The following is a 20,478-nucleotide window of genomic DNA, read 5'->3' as shown; positions in this document are numbered from 1 at the left end:
TAACCCTGACCTTGGGGAAGAGAGCGAGTCGCCCGCCCCACCAGTTCCCATGGTTGGTCCTGCCCCTCAATGCGACAGCGTTCAGTCCCCCAGCACTCCCACGGGACTGTTGGGGGATGCTCCTGAGAGAGCGGAGACTCCTCCTTCACCAAGCAGTATCTTAGAAATGCCCGACACTTCCCCACCCTCCCTTCTCCCGCCTGCCGCTCAGGAAACTGTGCTTTCCGATGAGCCTTCGGAGGCTCGCCCCCCTTCACCGTGCTCATGACGTCGGGAGAAGCGGACTGGGCAGAAGGGGGCGTGTGTGCAACCAAGTGAGAGGTTACGCCCCAAGACCTCTCCTATTTGAGGCTACCGTGCCTGGAAGTGGGCGCTGAGTCAACTTTCTTCACAAGTTGCAGAGCATGTCTAGAGTGCAGTTAGGGATTGTAGTGAGTTAGCATAGGGGTTTCTATGAGGCGCACAGCCTTTGATGTATCCATTATTTTAATAAAACAAGAATTGATTGCACCCTCGTCTCCGACTGGTGGTTCTCGCTCTGAACTGGACAACGACAGATACTCTTGGAGGTCACTGATTCATAGGGTTGCCATAAGTCATAATCGACTTGAAGGAAAATAACAACAGTGTACTATACCAGCAGTCATTTTTTACCAAAAAGCACTGGTCAGGATTGATGGGCATGGAGAGTTCAGCAAAATCTGGAGGGACACAAGTTCTTCAACGCTGGTCTAGGGTGTTTGTTCGGTTCTCATGCCGCACTGGAGCCTTACCTGGCTGCACCTCACCTAACAGCCCCTTCTGTGCATTGTAGAGAAGATCCACGTCAGGCAACAAGCAGCCTTCCAGGTAAGCTTATCTGCCATTCTCACATCTCACCATGAAACTCCAGGATTCCCTGGAGTGCAGTTTGAAAGCAGCTGTGCTGTGCCTCCTATTTCTGACCAAAGCAGGGTGTCTGGGCATACCCTGATCTCTCCCTGTCTGACAGAGACTAGTGCGGGACAATGGGAGAATCAGGAAAGCCTGCTGCAGCCCACAGAATTCTTTATCTGACATGCTGGGATGGGTGTTCGTGCTTGTGAAGGAGACAGAAGGAGGCTATCTGCCTTTTCCAGAGAATCTCCCACACTCCCAGTTTGGCATTGGGCCAGGAATGGAAAGCTATTCGGTGTAAGTAGCCCCTCTAAGTGCTGAGGGATACTGAATAATATACTCTACTGAATAATATACTCTGTAAGTAGCATCAGGAGCCTTGCAGTGTGTGACAGGGGTGGGGGGACACATACCCCGGAAGCTGCCTCAGTGTTGCCAACCTGAAAGCAAGTTCCTCAGAAATGGAGTTTTCTTTGGAATGGCCATAAAAATGCATTGTTATTGTTTGGAATTCCACGCCAGTTGCCTTAGGAGAAATCAGGGGTTGCCAACTGGAGGACTGGGGCACAAAAGGACTGACCCTAGAAACACAACTTTCCTCCTACAATGGGCTCCTCTTGACAAGTCATGAGCCCCAGCTAGCACAGGCTGATGGGTCTGGACATTTATTCAAATAAGCCTCACTTTTACTGACAAGCAACTGTGTGCAGCAGGACTGCATTTATTACATATTTATTTTATTTATAAGTATGTTTGTATACCACTATTTTGTTAAAAACATCAAAGCAGTTTACAAGTTCAAACAAACATACTGTAACATTAAAAATACAATAAAAACAAAGCGCAACTGTTGCAAAATTGCCTGCAGAAGCCTGGTGGAACAGAAAGGTTTTCAGCAGGTGTTCAAAAGCTTTTCAGCTAGAATCCTCAAAAGCTGCTTAGGACATCGACAGCCACCATTCCACCAGAGGCTGCAGGGCCTCTCCATCACCTCTGCCAAAACGCCAGCAGCTTGTGTTGCCTTTCTGGTATTAAAATAGTTTCTTTCCAACTGGCAATTATTCCGTAACTAAGAGGTAATGTTTGAGCTTGCTTTTTTCCTCCTTCCTCCCAGCCCCTCTTCCTTTTGTGCCACATCTTTCAAACTGTAAGCTCGAAGGCCTCAACGATGGTCTTAACTCTGACATTTGCAAGCTGCTCTGGAAGGCTTTCTACGCTGAAGAGCGGGATAACAAAGCTGACTTAATTAAACAGTAACTCAACTTATGAACCCCCTTTAGGATGCACACCTTAACGTGGTGAGGGGGCTTGAGAGTGTTGAAGAAGCTGAGAGCAATGCCGTCAGGAGTCTAGACCAAAAGGCTAGACTCCTAGCAGGGGCACCCATGGCGGAATGGTCAAAGCTGAGACACCAGACTAAGATGCATCCAAACTCAGAGGAAGGCAATGGTAAACCACCTCTGAATTCCTCTTACCACGAAAACCCTATGAACAGAGTATCCAAAATGCAATACGAGATAGTGCTGGAAGATGAGACCCCCCAAGTCAGAAGGCACTCACAGAGCTACTGGGGAAGAACAAAGGACAAGTACGAGTAGCGCTGTGACTAATGACGCAGCTGGGTCAAAGCCGAAAGGAAGCCCAGAGGCTGATGTGCACAGATGCGAAAGGAGAGTCCGGAGTTGTACAATGCACACAATACGAACATGGAATGCGAGAAGCATGAATCAGGGAAAGTTAGAAATTGTCAAGCAAGAAATAGAGCATATCAACATTACAATACTTGGCGTGAGTGAATTAAAATGGATTGGAATGGGACATTTCCAATCAGGCAACTACAAAATATTTTATGCAGGAAATGAGAAATCAAGAAGAAACGGGGTTGCTTTAATAGTGAGAAGTGATGTAGCAAAAGCAATTAGGAGCTACAACGCAAGGTCTGAGCGAGTGATATCAATGAGATTAAATGGGAAACCTATTAACATAACCGTCATCTAAGTCTACGCTCCAACATCAAACGCAGAAGAAGGAGAGATTTTACACAGAAGTACAGGAGGAAATTGATCACACACCAAAACAAGATATGATGATAATTATGGGGGACTGGAATGCAAAAGTAGGGAACAGAGAAGAACTAGGAATTGTGGGGAAATGGGTCTTAGGTGACAGAAATGAAGCAGGAGAAAGACTTATTGAATTCTGTGAAGCCAATGATTTGTTTCTTGCCAACAGATTTTTTGAGCAACCAAAAAGACGACGGTACACGTGGCCATCACCAGATGGTCAATATAGGAATCAAATTGATTATATAGTTGGAAACAGAAGATAGAGAAGTTCCATACTTTCTGCAAAAACAAGACCAGGAGCAGACTGCAGTACAGATCATGAACTGGTCGTATCGAAAATCAGAGTAAAGCTACAGAAGAACAACAAACGCCAAAATACAATTTAAATAACATCCCAGAAGAATATACAGATCAAATAAGAAACAGGTTTGAGGCTTTAAATTTAGCTGACAGAGAACCAGAAGAACTATGGACTGAAGTCAGGGATATTATCAGGGAAGAATGCAAAAAGACAATACCTCTTGTGAAAAAGAGAGAAAGACCTCAATGGTTGACTGAAGAAACTCTTAAAATGGTTAAAGAGAGAAGGAAAGCAAAAGCAAAAGGATACAGAAACACGGTCAGAACCCTAAATGCAACTATACAACAACTAGTACGTAGGGACAAAGAAAACGATTACAATAGTTATTGTATAGAAATAGAAAAGGACAACAAAATGGGAAGAACAAGAGCCCTGTTCCAAAAGATTAGAGAAATGAAAGGGAAATTTAAATCACGAGTAGGGATGTTGAATAATCAACAGGGGAACACACTGACTGACCGAGATGAAGTAAAAGGAAGATGGAAGTAATACACTGAAGACCTCTATAAAAGAGATGCCAGGATGACAGATTCATTCATGGAGGAACCGTATGATGAAGAACCAGAAATTTTAGAATGTGAGATGAAAGCTGCTCTTAAAATTCTTGGAAGAAACAAATCACCAGGAATAGACGGCATACCAATAGAGTTGCTACAAGCTACTGAGACTGAATCTGTCCAAAGTTTGACAAATATTTGTCAAGAAATATGGAAAACTAAACAATGGACCACAGACTGGAAGCCTTCAATATATATCCCACTTCCAAAGCAAGGGGATCCCAGAGAATGCAGTAATTACCGAACTATTGCCTTAATATCCCATGCAAGTAAGGTAATGCTCAAGATTCTACAACAAAAGCTCTTACCATATATGGAGCGAGAAATGCCAGACATCCAAGCTGGATTTAGAAAAGGAAGAGGCACCAGAGATCATATCGCAAACATACATTGGATTATGGAACAGACCAAGGAATTTCAGAAGAAAATCACCCTGTGCTTTATAGACTACAGCAAAGCCTTTGATTGTGTAGATCATGAAAAACCATGGAATGCTTTAAAAGAAATGGGGGTGCCACGGCATCTGATTGTCCTGATGCGCAACCTATACTCTGGACAAGAGGCTACTGTAAGGACAGAATATGGAGAAACCGATTGGTTCCCCATCAGAAAGGGTGTGAGACAGGGTTGTATTTTATCACCCTATTTGTTTAATCTGTATGCAGAACATATCATACAGAAAGCGGGATTGGACCAAGATGAAGGGGGTGTGAAAATTGGAGGGAGAAACATCAATTTAAGATATGCAGACGATCCCATACTCTTAGCAGAAACCAGTAATGATTTGAAACGAATGCTGATGAAAGTTAAAGAGGAAAGCACAAAAGCAGGACTACAGCCCAACGTCAAAAAGACTAAAGTAATGACAACAGAAGATTTATGTAACTTTACAGTTGACAATGAGGACATTGAACTTGTCAAGAATTATCAATACCTTGGCACAATCATTAACCAAAATGGAGACGATAGTCAAGAAATCAGAAGGCGGCTAGGACTGGGGAGGGCAGCTGTGAGAGAACTAGAAAAGGTCCTCAAATACAAAGATGTATCACTGAACACCAAAGTCAGGATCATTCAGCCCATGGTATTCCCGATCTCTATGTATGGATGTGAAAGTTGGACAGTGAAAAAGGCGGATAAGAGAAAAATCAACTAATTTGAAATGTGGTGTTGGAGGAGAGCTTTGCGGATACCATGGACTGCGAAAAAGACAAATAATTGGGTGTTAGAACAAATTAAACCAGAACGATCACTAGAAGCTAAAGTGATGAAACTGAGGTTATCATACTTTGGACACATCATGAGAAGACCATAATGCTGGGAAAAACAGAAGGGAGTAGAAAAAGAGGAAGGCCCAACAAGAGATGGATTGATTCCATAAACGAAGCCACAGACCTGAACTTACAAGATCTGAACAGGGTGGTTTATGACAGATGCTCTTGGAGGTCGCTGATTCATAGGGTCGCCATAAGTCATAATCGACTTGACAGCACATAACAAGCTTATGAAATACAGGAGATGCCCCCGACGGCATATGCTCAAGAAATATGAGCAAACCAGACAACCAGCCCCGCTGCACCGTGGTATCTGATGCTCTCTCTCCCCGTAGGGCAGTTGGTGCCAGTTGCCCCTCCAAGCGTGGCTGGAGGAAGACGAGACAGCCCAGCTGGAGCAATAACCGACAGCATCCACCATTGTTCTCCCGTCTCCTCTCGTTTGGTATAGTCCGCAAAATTCTTCCTCGGATTGGCTGGATGCGTTCTTTGAGCGACAGTCATATAATCCAATCAGAACCGGCACTTGAAAGGAGTTGGAGCCGCCTGCGACCAATGACTGCCGCACGCAGTACCGCCACGTGGGAGACGCGGTCCCCGATCTGCAGTTTTGAGTACAGGCAGGGGTGGGTGGGCGGAAAGCGTTGACCAATCAGCGCTCGAGGGCTCCACGGGCCTCGCCGCTGAGAGGAAAAGCGAGGAATCAAAGAGCGTCGGAGAGTCAGAGATGGATGAGGGCACTGGCCAATGGCATTGAATGTTTAGATGTGGGGGGTGGAGCGGAGAGGTTGAGCTTTGGGTAGTACAGCCAATGGCTTCACAGAAGCAATGGAGGAGGAGGAGGAGGAGAGCAGGAGGGGCTGCGTCAACGCCGCCGTCGCCACGGGCCAAGGCGGAGGGAGGGGCGCGGAGCGTGCGCTTCTGAGCCAATGGGCGAGCCAGGCGGGGCGCGGATGAGTGGCGGGCGGCGCGTCCAATGGCGCGAGGGAGGCCGCGAGCGGGCTGTGTGTGGTGTGTATGAGGGAGTGCGAGCGGAGCGAGGGAGAGAGACGCGAGCTCGCGTCGTGCCGTCGTCGTGGCTGAGGCGGCCGAGAAGGAGGCGGCGGAGGAGGTGACGCCAGGCGGGCAGCGCGGAGCGAGCGGCCCCGCGGGGCCCAAAGCAGGTACGGCGGTACGGGGAGCCTCTCCGGGCCCCCAAAAGCTCCCTCCCTCAGGGATCGCCCCCCCTTTTGCTCGGCGCGCGCAGCCTCCTTCTCCTCCGCGTCGTGCCGGGATCCCGCGGGGTTGCCCCCTCCCTGCTTCCCTCCCTCCTGCTGCTTTGGGCCCCGTGGCTCTTCGGGGGCTCCTTCCCTGCGGAGCTACTTCTCCGCCGGCCTATTGTTGTGCTTGTGTCCGCCAGAAGAAGCGAGTGCCGGGGGCCGCGGTCAGACCCAGGAGGAGGGGGGGTCTCCCCTCCCGCGTGGGGGGTCTCCCCTTCTCCTCCCCCCCGGTCAAGGGCGCCTCTCTTTGCGGGGCGCCTCCGCTCTGCCCTCCAAGCTGCTGACCCGGCCCCACTTGCTGTCAGTCTGCGCCTCTTCTCCTCTCCTCTCCCCAAAAGCCCCCCCCCGCGTTTCTGCTGCGATTTTCTCCTTCCTCGCTGCTGTCATGACGCCGAAGCTGCTCGCTGCTCTCTAAGGGGCCCTGGGGTGGTGGCGGAGGGTGGTGTTCGGGGGCGGCCCCTCAGGCTGCTCCGTGAGCCCCCCTCGCTTCGGTGGTCCTCCAGCCACCTTCAGCCCCCACCCCCGCGTTTCCCATCCCCATGGGCGAATATAGGGGCCGCCTGCCTTGCCCTGGCTCAGTGGCGGAGGATCTGCGTCTTCATTGCATGCCGAAGGGCTCCCAAATGCAACCCCAGGTCCGGCTGGGAAAGGCTTCCCGCCTGGAGAGCTGCTGCCAGTCAGTGTACAGTACTAAGTTAGCTCGACCAATGGTCTGGCTTCCTACGTTCCTTTTTGGGTGTCCACCCATCCGGGCTTTAGTGGAGGTTTCCCCATCTGCGAGGCGTCTTGTGTCATGTTGCAGAGAATTCTTAGGTCTCCTGATCCCAGGGCTAAAGGGGGCCTTGTAGGCCTTTACGGTCACCCTCCTGCTACATGGAAGCAGTTGAGAGCCAGAGCATCTCTGACAGATGGTTGCCAAGGCTCGGGGGGGGGGGGCATTGGTTCCATGGCAGGATTCCACTTGCCATCAAGGGTTTAACTAAAATCTACCCTCTTAGGATCCTACAAGGATAAGACTTGGAGATTTTTGCCCTTCTCTGTGTGTATCTGATGGCAGATGTTTGGGGACTTGAAGAGTACTATGATTTCCTCTCCCTTTAGTGAAGCAGTTAAGAGGTGGTTGCTGTTAGAGTTTTGGGTTTTTCAATTTGAGTTTAATCCTAACATCCCCCCCCCCCGACTGTGATGGCTTCTGTGAGATCATGGCAAAACTTTTTGAGTTGAGCTGGCTTTTGCTGACTGCAGCAAAGCTTCTGGCCAGGAATGAGTTTTCTGTCCATGTTTTATTTAGCCTGATTTTTCTAAATTGGTTGCTTCATTGTGCTTCTTTAAAATGTTGTAATCGCCCTGAGCTGTGAGGGTGGGGCACGGTAGCCAACCAAATAAACAGGTATGAGCTGCTTCCCTCTGGCAGGAAAGACTCCGGCTCAGAACAGTAAGTTGATGCAAGAGAGTGCCCACTCCTGTGATTCAGGCAGTGCCATCAGCAGACAAGAAGCTTTGAGGAGTGACAACAAAGAGCTGAGGCTCAGAGAAACTTGGCTTTGGTGCCCTTGTGTTCATCTGTGGGCAGAAGTCGAATTGAAAGTTCAGGGAGACCTTTGTATGAAGGGGCATAAGAGTCAGAGGCTGGGAGGGTGGCCTGTAGCCACAGGGCACCAGATGGTGAATTGCTGCTGTCGCTTTCCCTGCTTTGTGCTGGCACACCCCAGGGCTTCTCCAAGGAGGGCCCTCCCTTTCCTGGCAGATGCAGGTGTTTGGTCTGATCCCTTTCCAGCTTGTGTCTTGGGAGGCCTTCTCTTCATTTCCATTTTTTTAACATGCATTTCAGCAGTAGACTATTCCACTTCTGGCCAGCCTCTCTGCTGAAGTTTAAACTGCTCGCTTTGCCCCCCAGGCAGAGAAGATAAGGAGGGACTCTTGGATATTGATTATGCAAAGGGCATTCCACTTGAAGGGAGAAGTAGTAGCACTCTGCTACTGAAGTGTGGGCACTCTTTCACTTGCAGGTATGCAGTGATGATTTCAAGAGTGCTGGTGGAGTGAGTCCACTAGTAACCCAGCAGTCACTACCTGAGTGCTTCCTTGGCCTTTGGGCTGATGTTCAGTGCTGACAATGAAGCAGGCACCCCTCACTCCCCAGTTCTTTGCCATGACGCCTGAAAGCCTTCTGGGCCCATGCAGATCTGCCCCCTTGCTATTCCTTTGTTTTCTGGTCTTGCACAGCCCTACAGGCTCCCCGTCCATCTTGTGTTTTGGGATGCTGGAAGGTTTGTTGAAGCCAAGATGTAAACAGCACCAAAGGGGGTGAGTTTGTTGGGCTTTAAATACTCTTGCTTCTGTCTTCACACACAGAGCTCTTCCTTAGGCATCCAGTGTCCTGTATAACAAGGAAACATGCCTTTTCCTGTGGCAGCTAAAGATGGTTGTCCAAAAGGATACCTGTTAGTATCTGCGTTTTGTATCCGTGAACTTGGGGGTGGTGGGGCAGCCATTCGGGGGAGCTCTGAGATGACTTGGACTTGCCATCCTGTAGCAATTTTCTTTTGGAGGTGGAGACGTTTTGTGTGACATCCGTATGGGCTGAACAGTGTCTTCATTTGGGATACCATGAGTTTTCTGCTAAGGCTGGGCAAGGGAATTATCTCAGAGCGTCTCCCTATAGAAGGTGGTTTGATTCGCTTATATGTGTCGACTGCTGTTTATTCCTGTATGTTGTGGGCTAGTTTGTGTGGGTTAGAGGTAGATTTGTGGGCTGGGGAGCAGGAGGTCAGGAGACCAGAAGAAGAGCCTGCTGGATCAGGCCAATGGCTCATCTAATCAGGAACACAGGAAAGTTGGCTTATACTGAGTCAGACCATTGGTCCATCTAATTCAGTATTGTCTACACTGACTGGCAGTGGCTCTCCAGGATTTCAGGCAAGGAGTCTATCTAGCTGTTTCTAGAGAAGCTGGGGATTGAACCTGGAACCTGGCCTGTGGCTCTGCTCCTAATGTAGACTAGTCCAGCATCTTGTTCTCATAGTGGCTAACAAGATGCCTATGGGAAGCCCAAAAGGAGGACTTGAGTGCAACTGCACTTGTGAATCCCAGCAACCAGTACTCAGGGGCTTCCTGCCTCTGACAATGGAGGTAGAACATCACTATCCCTCCTAGTAGCTATTGATAGCCTTGTCCTCCATGAATTTGTGTATAGGGAGAGATCTTGGATTCTCTATCTGTCTCTCTCAGCTCTGTGGATCTGCCATTATTTCAGGACAGGGGTGTTCTTCCATTTATCCTCACTACTGTTCATCCCATTTCTTTTGCCTGTCCGTGAGATGGATAAATTTGATGAGGTTTTCATGGGGTTTAGGTTTTCTTTTGTGTGTGTCTGCCATGTCCATCTGGAAGCCAAGGTCAGCCAATGTGAGTGGCTTGCACATCCCACAAGAGGACAGTGGAAGAACTGTGTGTCCTGGTCACCCCTGCATCTTCAGCTCTTGTGACTGGCATGCGTTTAGCCCCAATCCAGGGGGGTGTGGTGCTGTAGCATTTCCTGAAAAAGGCTTAGCATTTGTTTCTAGCTTGGAAGCAGCAGCTTCTGGGAGGGGATCCCCATAACCAATTAGGGAGTCAGTGCTGAAAGTCCTTGTGCAGCCTGACACTCACCGAGCCAGAAAAACTTGTACTTTGTTTGACATGCACCAAAGGGGCCCCTGAGCAAAGCTAGTGTGTTTGGCAGGTTTGCAAGGGCAAGCTGCAACAGTATGGGAGCGCTGGCAGTTTCTGGGCCGGTCCAGAAAGAATGTGTGGAAAAAAGCCTTGGGAATTCTGGGGTTCAAAAGTTCCAAGAGGAAAGATTATTGGAATAAACAAAGCTCATCAGACTAACTTGTGTGAATATCATTCAGCCACCCATTTGGACTTTGCAAGTTTGGCAAGGGCTTTTGTAAGCAGAATAAAATGTGGTATTTTTCTTGGATCAGAACCTGGTGGTGGAGATATGAGCCTTGATGAACTCTGAATGGAACGTTAAGTTGCACAGCTCTTGTTTGTTTCAAATGTGGCTTGTATAGGAGACCTTCCCACTAGATTGTCTCTCTGAAGCTGTAACAGAAGACCATCTTGCTCTCTAATTATTTCATGGTCTTTATGGTGAAGTAGCACAAGAAATGTGCATTTCTTTTTAAATTTGCTTTTTGTTAATTTAGCAAAATCTGGTTTTTAGGGGATGCCCTTCTTACAGAAAAAAAATACTACGGCAAACTGAGCAGCTGCTAAGATGCAAAAGGACTGTATAATGAAGTAACTTTCTTATTTGTCCTAGTATCATGTGACTGGTGATGTTTTGGTCATCTTCTCTATGTAACCAGTTAAATAACCTTTTGCTTTGGGGGCAGTTCTTGCTATAGTGTCTTGTGCTGGGCACTCTACTGAATGTAGAAATAGCATAACCTGTCCCAGGAGGCCTCCACCCTGGGCTCCTGCTGGGAGGAAGGGAGGGATATAAATCAATCAATTAATTAATTAATTAATAAGGTGGACAGCATGTTGCGATTAGGGAGAACTGGGTGGAATTAGAACAAGAGTGCCCTCCAGATGTTTTGAACTAGACTTCTCATTAGCCCCAGCTAGTGTAGGCGAGGGATGATGGGAATTGCAGTCCACAGCATCTGGAGGGGACAGTGTTGGCTGTCGCTGACTCAGAGGATCAGCTGAAGTGAGCCTCTTTGTGCATCGGGTGAGACTTGCTGAAATAATGAGATTGTGAGGAGAGGGAAGTACATTTATACTGTCCTTTTTGGAATGGCTTTAAAAAAAAAAATCTATAACCGTTTCATCTGGTTTTATAATTGTATATCATTGTAGTGAAAAGGCAGGCAAGAAATCTTATAAATTAAATAAATTGATGAGTAGGCTGTTCAAACCAGAGAGAGTGGCATGGCACAGAGGCCACTGAGCTGGTTTGATCATCACAATAAACCACAGCTTAAGGTGCCAGGAATGAGCTGTAGTAAGCTTTGGGCTTTCGCATTCCCCTTTCCTCCTGCAGCGCAGCCACAAGGAGAAGATCAGAGGCCTGTTTTTTTAATCACAGGTTAGCACTATGTCCAAATCCTGAACTGTGGTTGATCTTGGCCATAGACTGTTTGAAACAAATCAGCTTCAAATAGAGATGTAAAATTTCTGGAAATTTTGAAGCCATGGGAAAAAGCCATTTTTTCCAGAAAAAACAGAATTTTTTGGGAAAATTGAAAAAATACAATATTAGCTCTTTTTACAGATTGAAAGTCACTTTGTTACTTCAGGAACATCAAATGTAATTATGTACAAGTTGGTTTGGCATAAAATGATCACATTTGGTATATTAAAATACATTTTATTCAAACAATTATTACAAATTGAATTTACTTTTTTAGATTTTTACTTTTTGTAACAAATGGATCTACAAGATCCTGAACTATAAGGAACACCTGAACTGTAAGGAACCTCTTTTGTTTTGCCAGTTTATGAGGAGCAGGCAAAACACTAGTCCTCCACAGTGTCAAGCAGACATAAAGCATCCATTCCCATAAAAAGAACTGAGAAAAAGGGGGGGACCAAGATTCAAAGAAACATTTTATTCATCATGTTAAAATAAAACATTCCATAATACATTTTTCTTCATTTTTTTCAATTTTTCAAACAAAACAAAAAAGGCTTCAGGGAAAAATGAAAAAAAAAAACTGGTTTTCCCCTGAATTTTTCTGGCTTTTTTCCAGGCCTTCACATCTCTAGCTTCAAACCATGCTTTGTGAAGTTTGTTTAAAGTGACAGTTAATATTAACCACAGTTTAGAGTTTGAACGCAACATGAAACTGCAGTTAATCAAGATTGGAAGTAAAGCTTCCTATCTCACAACTATGTTGGGGAAGTGTGCAAGTCCAAGGCTCACAGCAGTTTGTTCTTGTTATGATAAACAATGTTTTATTACAGGACTGGGGAATCTGTGGCCCTCCATATGCTGTTGGACTGCAACTCCCGTCAGCCCAAACCTGCATGTCCAGCGGTTAGGGAAGATGTAGTACAGCAACATCTGGAGGGCCACAGATTCCCCACTCCTTGTGTATCATGTTATATGAACCAGACTGGACCAAAAGGTCTAGATAGAAAATGCCTTGAGTATTTGTGGTGGATGAGGAGAAATAAGTAGTAATAGTCTAGCCAGGCCAGAGCAGTGGTGTCAGTGTTGAGCTGGAGGCAGCCATCGGGTGGGACCCAGAAGGTCAAACTAGAGAATAGAAACCTAGAAAGACTGTTGTTGCCTAGGCAAAATCCTGACCTGAACAAGAAGCCACTATATCCTTTCTTTGGGAAGAGCCAGTAGCCAGATGGATGGTAGTAATGGGAAGTCACTCCAGTACCTTGGAACCTGTTTCTGTCCAGGGAGATGCTCCAGGGAGATGCTCCAGTCTCTGGTCCTAGTGGCTCATCATGTGGGTCAACTCTGCGCTGGCCTCTAGGATCTTAGCAGTTTTTAACAGGTAGAAGACCAGAAGCTGGGAGTCATTGATGTGAAGGACTGAAGCAAATTGAAAAGAGGAGATGCTGCAGATCAACAAGCCAGCATGGACACAGGCCTTCCACCCTACTGTTCAGCCTCTCTCCTTCCATCTGCTTGCCCTTCAAGTGGGGATCAAGGTTGGCACTGCTAAATAAGCCATCTATCCTTAGTTTTCATTCTAGCTAGATACTTAAGTGTCTTTGCTACTTTGGGGAGGCTTTGAGTGGCAGTGTTAGAGATGTCCTCACCTACAACTTAGGTTGGCATTGGCCATTATTTTTAGTTGTCTCTTTCCACTTCCACCACTCCTGCACACTTCAGCCCCACTGTTCTACAAAGCTGACAAAGATTGGCTCAAGACCAGAGTGGGCTGTGCTTTTTGCTGAGCTGACTCACCGTGGTGGACACAGGCCTGTCCTGCAGTTGTAGTCCCAGCAGCTGCTACTCCTAGTAACTTGCCACAGCTTCTAAGGGGGCAGTGCAGGGAAGCTGCTGATTCTGTGCATATTGCTGGCAGTGTGCATGTGACTAACTGGATCCTCCCTTCAATCTCTGGGGAATTGGACTAGTAGGCATGAATCTAATCCCACTGAGTTCTTTCCCTTCCCACAAGATCCTGGAGTTTCTGCTGCTATTTGCATTCTTCTCTGGGCTTTCTTATGTTTTTATAGAAATTCATGGAGGAGTATAAGGCTGTGTTCTATCTCGGCTGTCTGAGGCAGTATTGCCAAGCAGTGCATTAGAACTTGTGCTAAGCAGAGTATTGGTAGATACTTGGCCATTGCAAAGGGCACTGCACAATATGGCTTTTGCTTGGCACCTGTCAGTCTAGCCCTTTGGGGAGGGGGTGATGCCATATGCAGCTGGTCTCTTATTTGATCCTATAAGCGTAAAATTAGGCTTCCAATATTTCAAGGGAGCTCTGGTTGTGCACCCTAATAGTGCCTTCTCTCTTGTGGATAGGAAGAGGAGTTGTTGTTTATTTCTACCCCACCTTTTGGCCAGAAGGCCCTCAAGGCGGCTTACAAAAAATAAACACAAATATAAAAATACATCAGTAAAAACAATAATGACATCCCCCAGTACTTTTCTCATGACAGCCTTCATTATTCTTCTCAGAACATCTCCTCCCTAAAAATATTCCTCTTCTAGCTTCCAGTCATAAACCCACTAATGACCCCTGTATTAATTCCCGATAATTATTCCTCTCAGGACATCTCCCCCCCCCACTTTCCTGATCAAAAAACAAGCCCACCCCAAATATTCCTCTTAGGAATCCCATGCCTGGTCTCCATGCAGCTTCCATTCATAGCTTCCCCACCCCCACCATATTAATTCCCCTCAAGGCACCTCCCTCCCTCCAATATCCCCTTTCTTGGTGAAAGACCCCCTCCCAAAAATTCCTCATCCTTATTTCCTCCATTACCCCCTTATCAGGACAACCAACATTCCCCATTCACGTTCTTTCCCAACCCCAGATTCGGCCTCCCCTCCCTCCATAAATTGCCTCGCTTGTTCCTTCTGTGTGCCAGGACCAAACAGTAAAGACTGGGGAATGTGTGGGTGCTGCCCCACATCTGTAGAGCTCTCTCCTCCCCCTTCCCAGCATAGTCAGAGTGTGAGTCCTTTAAAAGTACTGCAGGTTTACTCTGTCTGGGCTGGTTTTCATGATCATTATTCACATGGAGTTAACTGATGCCAAATTATATTGAGTTTTTTAAAAACTGCCTCAATCCCTACCTTTTCTGTGAAGCTTTTAGCAGAAGCTCTTGGTATTCAAGCTTCATTTCACTGGTGTGCATGCCTGTGTAACTTGGTCACATTCATCCAGTGATGTGGGTTTTCGGGAAAATTTTATGATGGCAGCCTTCGCCAACTTGGTGCCCTCCACATGTTGTGGACTACAACTCCCATCTTGGCCATGCTGGCTGGAGCTTATGGGAGTTGTATTCTAAAACATCTGGAAGGCACCAGGTAATTCAGCACGTTCCTTTTCTGTGATGTTTAGTAAACAAAGCGAATAACTTGCCTAATATTGTGTCTACAATTGGCATCCATTAATTGTTATTAATGATGTTATGAAATGGAATCTCTCCCCCAGCCCACAAGCAGGAAACATAAAGCACTGGGAACATTTCCTCCAGTGCACTCGCCCCTGGCTGCCTTTGCTTCCCCTTGCCCTGCCCTCACCCTATTCTTTCTCCACTCTTGAGACTTAGATTCCAAGGTCTTTCTTTCTGGATGTTTCTCTGAAAGATGCTCTGTGGTTGATGGTGCTGTTCTAGGCCTGTTGCCTTCCTGCTATTGGCAACGAGAGATAGGTGTGGATTTTTATAATGTGCGGGGAACTTTAAAGCTCGCTCCAGCCAGTCCCTGGAGGCCTGTGGACTTCCCTGTATGGTCACTGGTGCATTAGTTGTAGTCACTGTGAGGCTTAGTAATGCTGTACATGTGTTCTCTTTATGAAAATAAAATGTAGCCACGAAATCTAAATAAGCATGGCAGTTCTTGTAGGCATCTAGGTTGGTTCCCATAAGATGGCTGGATATTTTGCCTTGGGCATCTGAAGTGTCAAGAAATATGGCTTGGGCAGGCAAGGGGAGACGTGTGGATGTCGGGTTGGCTTCCCTGCTGCTTGAGCTCAGTAACCTTCCCAATTGGGGCCAGTCTAGGCTGCCTTCCCTCTGACTGATGCCTAAGCCCCACACAGGCAGCTCAACCTGTTCCTTGGCTTTGCATGTCCCCAGGATTCATTCCCCGCCTCTTCTTCAGATTTCACAGCAAAACATGCAGCGACATGGTTGGATATTGTTACGGGAACATCCCGGCAAGCAGCTGCATCTCCCTTGGCTGAACTCTGCAAATTCTCTCTCCCAGGCTGAGGAAAGTGATGGAGGCAGCCGGTGCATTCCAGCCACCTGGCCCAGTTGCTGCTGGGCATGGGGAGGGGTGGGATGGGGTCCTACTGGCATGCAGATATCATTCTCTTGCAGCATTATGTGGTGCTTCTCTAAGCCCCAGTTCTGGGAATGGGGGGGGGGAGAGGGGACTTGCCATGTATTCCAAGGCAGCTGGATTGGGAAGTAGCTCCGATGGTTTGACTTGGTATAAGTACTGCTTCAGATGGTTATTGTCCCACATTAGTACACCAACAAAGATCATATAAATGTCTAGTCTATCATCAGTGGCTGATGGCTTCCTATGCTTGGCTGCCTTACACCAAGTTAGATTTGGGCCTTTTTAGTTTAGAGAAAAGGCAGCAAGTAAGAGGTGACATGAAAGAGGTGTATGAAATCATGCATGGCATGGAGAAAGTGGAGAGAGAGAAGTTTTTCTCCCTCTCATAACGCTAGAACTCATGGACACCCAATGAGGCTGAATGCTGGAAGATTCAGGACAGACACAAGAAAGTCCTTCGCGCAGCGCATAGTTAAGCTATGGAATTAACTCCCAGAAGAGGCAGTGATGGCCACCAACTTGAATGGCTTTAACAAAGCATTAGACAAATTCATGGAGGAAAAAGCTGCCAGTGGCTACTAGCCATGATGACTACTCTGCCTCCATAGGTGGAAGCGGTGTGCTTCCAAATACCAGTTGCTGGAAACCGCAGCTCCCAAGGGTTTCAGACAGAAGTCTCTCCCAGCCCTACCTAGAGATGCTGCTGGGGATTGAACCTGGGTCCTTTTGCATGCAAATCAAATGGTCTGCCAGTGAACTACTCCTCTCTCCTAAAACTGCAGATCAGTTTCCTCTGGTTGGTCATGTCTTTATTTGTGCCTTCCCCCATAGAAATAAGTTGTGTTGCCTCCCATCTCCTGCCTTTCTGGGTCCCAAACCACAAACTCCTTTCTGTTTGGATGTAATGTAATGTACTGCCTTCAAATCAATTCTGACTTATGGCGACCCTATGAATAGGGTTTTCATGAGGCTGAGAGGCAGTGACTGTCCCAAGGTCACCCAGTGAGCTTCATGGCTATGTGGGGATTCGAACCCTGGCCTCCCAGGTCGTAGTCCAACACCTTAAATGCTATTTCCCTACTGAGGTGACCTTTTCATGCATCTGTCAGAGTGGGCCCATGTAAGCACCTGCCACAACAGGTGTATTAATCTTTGAACAGTTAGAGGGCTTGGTGGTTTTTGCTACAACAGAGTGATGCTACTTCCCCTTTGGGATTTGTACTCCATTCCAGAAGGTGCTCTGAATGCAGAGCTGTGTTGGGTTTCACATCAGTTTCATGAGGGCAATAGTGTTTCATTAAACCAGGGGTGAGGAACCTGTGGCCATCAAGGCGGTGTTGGACTACAGTTTCAATCATCCCAGTGTGCTGTAGTGGCTAGAGTGTTGGACTACAACCTGGGAAAACAGGGTTCGAATCCCCACACAGCCATGAAGCTCACTGGGTGACCTTGGGCCAGTCACTGCCTCTCAGCCTCAGGAAAACCCTATTCATAGGGTCGCCATACGTTGGAATCGACTTGAAGGCAGTACATTTACATTTACTGCCTGGGTCATGGGTCTGATGATGGCTGTCCTGCCTGAAGCTGGTGGGAATTGGAGTCCAACAATGTTTTGAGAGCTGCAGATTCTCCATCACTCTATTAAATGTATAGTGGTTAGCCCAGTCGCAGACCTTTGGTCCTGTGAGCTGTTGCCCACCTCACTGACCTGCTGTTTGTGGTGTCTGCCAGTACTATTGCCTCTATGATGGCAGAATCAAACCAGAGGTCAAGAATGCTGTGAAGTTGCTTTGTGCAAGGCTGTTGTTGCTCTTGAATATTTCTCTGCTTGCCTCATAACAGCCAGGCCAGGCCTATAATGCACGCTGCCTGTGAGTCGTTGCAAGTGAAGACTCTGTCTTCTGTCCCAAAGAACAAGGAAAGCCTGGCTGCTGCATCAGGCCAACAGGGCCCATCTAATCCAGCACCCTGTTGTTACAGTGACCTTCCTTCTGGGAAGCCCACAAGCAGAATCTGAGCACAACAGTGCTCTGCACACCTGCGATTCCCAGCAAATGATATACAGAGGCATACTGCCGCCCACAGTGGAGGCACAGCATAGCCACCATGGCTCATAGCCATAACCTGTTTCCTTTCCTTACTGTCCTGGTTCTTGATAAAACACTTCTGATTGTGTGAGAGCTTAAAGCATTGCAGCCTACAGAAGCAGATGTGGTCTTCTTGAGACATGCGTGTGAAAGTGTTACATAGTATTTTTTATTTACCCAGACCTTTGATCCTTAATTGGCAGGGTAACTGTGCCCATGGCCTCTCTTGTGCTCATGTTTTAAAGTGGGGTTAATAGGATTTGTTGGATTACTCTGTGTCTTATCTTATTACTGTTAATGTAAATCACTTTTACATTTTGGTGAACAAAAATTAATAATAGTTGTTTCTTTATATGTCCATGGTGGTTTACTGACTAATAGACAAATTAGGGCAACCCCTGCCCTGAGGAGCATACAGCATGCTTTAGCATGTATATGGGTTTTAGCAAGTTGCCCTCTTTGAACCTAACTAACCTGCCAAGGGGGTTGTGTGGGTGAGAGGAGTAAGAATTGTAAGGTATGCATAGTCTAAGAAGCAGTAGTAGAGGTTAAGCCAGTTCTGCACATTACATCACATTCTAGAATGACCAAAAAATTGAACCCAAGGGAGTGCAAAAGCTTAGTTGTCATTGGAAGCTGGTTTCATCTTAATGGTGTCCTAGACGCCTCTCGACATTCTTTCTTGTAGAAAGAGCATATCCGCCGTTTACTCCTCTAGAGAAACTGAAGTGCTGGTGGGAGCATTGTTGTGGTGGGGATGTTGCCTGCCCTCCATCCCAGAGGTAGTGAATAGAGTGACCTCTCAAGAGGGGGTGAGTGTCTTGGTGTGCAGAGATGCAGCACATACACACTTTGCAAATGTCCTTACAATGAATAAATGCTCTGCTGCACGCAAATACACACACTATCCATCGTAATGATGAGTATGTTGGTGGTTCATTATGGCTTGCAAACAGGAGCAATTGGAGGACTGTGCTTTGAGCTCCAAAAACATAAAAACAGATTATTCTTTTGTACTGAATTAAGAGATGTGAAGCTCACTGGGTGACCTTGGGCCAGTCACTGCCTCTCAGCCTCAGAGGAAGGCAATGGTAAAACCACCTCTGAATACCACTGACCATGAAAACCCCGTTCATAGGGTCGCCCATAAGTCGGAATCGACTTGAAGGCTTTCCATTTTCACATCTCTGTACTCACTCACTCACTCACTCACTCACTCACTCACTCACTCACTCACTCACTCACTCACTCACTCACTCACTCACTCACTCACTCACTCACTCACTCACTCACTCACTCACTCACAAAGACAGAGACAGAGACAGAGACAGAGACAGAGACAGAGAGACAGACCTTGGTACCCAGTCTGTCACTTGGGCACAGCCGCAACCTGCCATTGTCGTAGAGTAGTGATGGTAGACTTCTTTATTCATGGGAAGTTCTGTGAGATCAATAGTGGTAGAATTAAACAGGCAGTTCCCCACATCACAGGTCACATGGAACATAGACCAAGAGGCATCCTCAGTCCTGTACATGAGCAGGGTAGGATCTGGTGCAAGTGGCCTGTGAGTTGGTACCCTGGAGGTGGAGATTACACTGTGTATCTTGCAAGAGAGATTTACATTCTAAAGTGTGTGTGTGTGTGGGGGGGGTGCTCAGAACTTTTAGGAGACCCTCTATTCACTTCATGGAGTGACAGTGCCCAGAGCTCCCTGAGAAGAGGGACTGAGTCTTAAACCACTGTGGGAGTTGTAGCTTTGTGTAGAGATGTTTAGGCCCAGGAAAAAAACTGGGAAAATTTGGGGGCGGGGGATGGTTTTTTCCCATTTTTTCCAAAGCCTTTTTTCCCGAAAATTGGGGGGGAAATGACAAAATGGATTATGGAATGTTTTATTTTAGCATGATGAATAAAATGTTTCATTGAATCTTGGTCCCCCTTTTTCTCAGTTCTTTTTATGGGAATGGATGCTTTATGTCTGCTTGACACTGTGGAGGACTAGTGGAGACATAAATAATTTTCTTTATTATTATTAATGTTGATGGTTTCTTCTGTTTTTTTAAATAGTTTTTTGCCTGCTCATAAAATGGCAAAATGAAAGAGGTTCCTTACGGTTCAGGATCTTGTAGATCTATTTGTTACAAAAAAAAGTAAAATTTTTAAAGAGTAAATTCAATTTGTAATAATTGTTTGAATAAAATGTACTTTCAATATACCAAATGTGATCATTTTATGCCAAACCAACTTGTACATAATTACATTTGATGTTCCTAAAGTAACAAAGTGACTTTCAATCTGTAAAAAGAGCTAATACTGCATTTTTTCAATTTTTCCAAAAATTTCTGTTTTTTCCATGGCTTCAAAATTTCTGCAGATGTTACATCCCTAGCTTTGTGAGAGGAATAGGGGCTCTCCTAACACTCAGCACCCTTAACAAACTACTGTTCCTAGGATTCTTTGGGGGTGTTAAAGTGGTATGATACTGCTTTACATGTAATGTGCAGATGGGGCCTCTC

The 20,478-nt window shown here is 46.6% G+C and overlaps 1 protein-coding gene across 1 annotated transcript in view; it reads left to right on the top strand.

Moving 5' to 3' along the window:
- The first annotated feature begins 6,091 nt into the window (after positions 1-6,091).
- Positions 6,092-20,478, top strand: part of PAIP2B (poly(A) binding protein interacting protein 2B) — a 40,809-nt gene continuing 26,422 nt past the window's right edge. Inside the window, exon 1 of the mRNA XM_061583665.1 lies at positions 6,092-6,297. The gene's annotated coding sequence lies outside the window, so the exon portion shown is untranslated. The remainder of the gene's footprint in view (positions 6,298-20,478) is intronic.

This window comes from Rhineura floridana, chromosome 9 (genome assembly GCF_030035675.1).
Source record: "Rhineura floridana isolate rRhiFlo1 chromosome 9, rRhiFlo1.hap2, whole genome shotgun sequence".
NCBI lineage: Eukaryota > Metazoa > Chordata > Lepidosauria > Squamata > Rhineuridae > Rhineura > Rhineura floridana.
The sequence above is the reverse complement of the archived record's forward strand: the minus strand, read 5'-3'. Positions and strand labels throughout refer to the sequence as shown.